The 2,911-nt window shown below is 39.4% G+C and overlaps 1 protein-coding gene across 7 annotated transcripts in view; it reads left to right on the plus strand.

Annotated features, from left to right (window-relative positions):
• The window catches only part of LOC116092562 (protein FAM122A-like), a 58,444-nt gene that overhangs the window by 4,777 nt on the left and 50,756 nt on the right, over positions 1 to 2,911 (plus strand). The window lies entirely within an intron of this gene.

A 2,911-nucleotide genomic window follows, 5' to 3' on the forward strand; every position in this document is an offset into this window, starting at 1 on the left:
TCAAAGTATCCCCCAGTAAAACATCTCCTTTAACAAAGCTGGACCTCTTAATCCTCCCCAAACAATTCCACCAACTGGGTACCAAGTGTTCAAACATATGAGCCAGTGGGGCCATTCTCATTCAAATCATTCAAACCACCACAAGGGTATTAAAGTTTGCTGTCAGGGCTGGAAAGATAGTTCAGTGGGTAAATTGCTTAATACACAAGCATGAAGATGTGAACTCAGATTCAAGGAGCCAACAATAAAAGCCAGGCTTGGCAGTTAGGCCCTGTAATGCTAGCTAGTACCTGGGGTCCATAGACAGGTAGATCCCAGGGACTTGCTAGCCAAGCAGAGAGATTAGCTTACATGGTAAGCTTTGTAGCTCTAATGCTTACCAGATAAATTACCATTAATTCAATTTTCTATATAAATGTTACTTCATGCAATAAGACCTTGGGCAATGGAATTTATCTCAAATTGCACATTAATATTAAATAAAACCCTGCAATACTGTGCACAACAAAGGAGACTATGGAAAAATAACATCTCTCTCTCTCTCTCTCTCTCTCTCTCTCTCTCTCTCTCTGTGTGTGTGTGTGTGTGTGTGTGTGTGATGGTGTTGGATATCTTCCTCTATCTCTCTCCACCTTACTTTTTAAAACAGGGTCTCTCACTGAACCTGGAGTTCACCATTTTACTTAGTCAAAGCTTTTGACTTTAGTAGTTTTTACTAATAAATGACATTCATAAAACATAGCAGAGTATTTGACTCATTAGTTTTTGTTTTGAGAGTCCCAGGAATAGAACCTAAAGTCTCTAACACACTAGGTAAACTCAATACCACTGGACGATGTCCTCAACCCCAGGGACTTCTTAGAAACAGTAAGACTGTTTTGCGGAGTTCACATTTTGGAAATTTGCTTCTGTAAATAGTGCATCTGGAAAGATATACTTTTCTTTTTTTGTTGTTTTTTTGTTTTGTTTTGTTTGTTTTTTTTCGAGACAGGGTTTCTCTGTGTAGCCCTGGCTGTCCTGGAACTCACTCTGTAGACCAGGCTGGCCTTGAACTCAGAAATCCACCTGCCTCTGCCTCCCAAGTGCTGGGATTTAAGGCGTGCGCCACCACTGCCCAGCAAGATATACTTTTCTATACATGGAATTTGATGCAAAAGTAGAGAATCACTTGGAATCTATGTGGCAGTGTTGAGCAACCTGCAGAGAGAAGAGTTCGTTGCTAGATGTAGCTTGGACAGTAGTAGAACACTAAGAATTTGAGGCATGAGTAAAGAAAAATGGTGCATATGCAACTGGAAATCTAAGATGGGAAAATGAATGTGACTAAGGCTCAGTGCAATCCTACTTTAGACCAATTCTTCCTTCAGTGTAAGACTCTGACTTCATCCTAGCTCATAAATATGCCATAAACAACAAAAAGCACTCACATAGGCAAGTCTCTGACTTCACGTCTGTCAGACATGATTTCCATGGTGTGTCCAATGCTTTGATAGCTGACTGAGGTGGGTCATACTTGTCATCCCATCATTTGGAAGGCTGGAGCAGAAGGGTCATCGTGGGTTCTTTATACTCTCAATCTCCACTTCGTTAACTTCTAATGTCAAAACTTTGGACAGAGTTTTACAGAACAGGCTGTGTTTAAGCCAGTAATCTTTTGCCTCCGCCTCCTACGTGTTGGGATTAGAGATATACATCACCATACCTGGCTTCAATATACAAGGCAGTTTTTCAATACTACACTTAAGGTAGCTTTTCAATACTACACTTAAGGTAGCTTTTCAATACTATATTTAAAAGTACGGTTTTTAAATAACCTTTTCTCTGGTCCTTATTTAAACTCTTAGAAGTTTGGATAGTGGTGTGACTCTTCAGTTGAGTGCTTGCCTAGCATGCATTAGAACCTGGGATTGATCCTCAGCATCACACACAGGCAAACAAATCCACAAAGCTACCTGAGCTGCAAAGTGAGTTCACACCAACCTAGGCAACTCGGTGAATGAAAAGAGGGCTGAGAATGTAGCTCTACAGGAGATCACTTGTCTAGCATGTACTCAGTACTGGGTTCAATCCTTACCATCTAAGTAAAATAATAAATAAAATACTTAAAATTGTGGTCAATAATATTTAAAAGAATTAGTTACTACTAATTGTACATATTTGTCAGGTACAAGATCATTCAATCCATGTGAATAATATGTAATAATCAAATCAAGGTAGTTGCTATTCCTATTTCCTGAAAATTTTAAGTTCAGATGAACACAAATAATTGCATTTTCAGGCTCTCTATGTATTTCAATATATGGATATAATGTGTGCTAGTCAAATAAGAGTAATTAATATTCCACACTCTTAGCTACTTTGTGTCTGTAGCCTCTAAGTTCCTCTCTTGTAGTGAGGGGTTGCTGTGAACTCTGCTCATGTCACTGTGCTATACTTGGCAAAAGAAAAATGGAGAAGCTATGTTTGTGTCTACATTTTGTTAGAAATTCTCCTAGTCCCTGAAATCCAAAAGTCTGAAGCCAGAGTGTGGAGGGCTTTGAATGTCACAATAAAGACCTGAGTGTGGTAGATAATAGCCACTGAAAATTGTGAGCTAGAGAGCAAGCTGCTCTTTAGGAAGCTGACCCTGGCAGTCTACTAAATAGCTTGGAATAGGGAAAGAACAGAGGTGAGGAGGCCAAAGAGACTATTGTGCACTGTGTGTATAAGGAAAAATGCTTTGAAGTGGTTTTTGGCAATGATCCTAAAAAAGAATAAGATGGATTAAAAAATAGAGTTTAGGGGTACAGCCTAAAAGACTGGCTCTTGATTGGATATAAACTGCAGGAAGAAAGTGTTAGAGTTTTTGTTTTCGAGAGAGAGAGGGTGAGAGAGAAGGAGGAAGGGAGAGAGAGAAGGAGAGAGAGAGAGA

The sequence above is a fragment of the Mastomys coucha genome, chromosome X, assembly GCF_008632895.1.
Source record: "Mastomys coucha isolate ucsf_1 chromosome X, UCSF_Mcou_1, whole genome shotgun sequence".
Taxonomy (NCBI): Eukaryota; Metazoa; Chordata; class Mammalia; order Rodentia; family Muridae; genus Mastomys; species Mastomys coucha.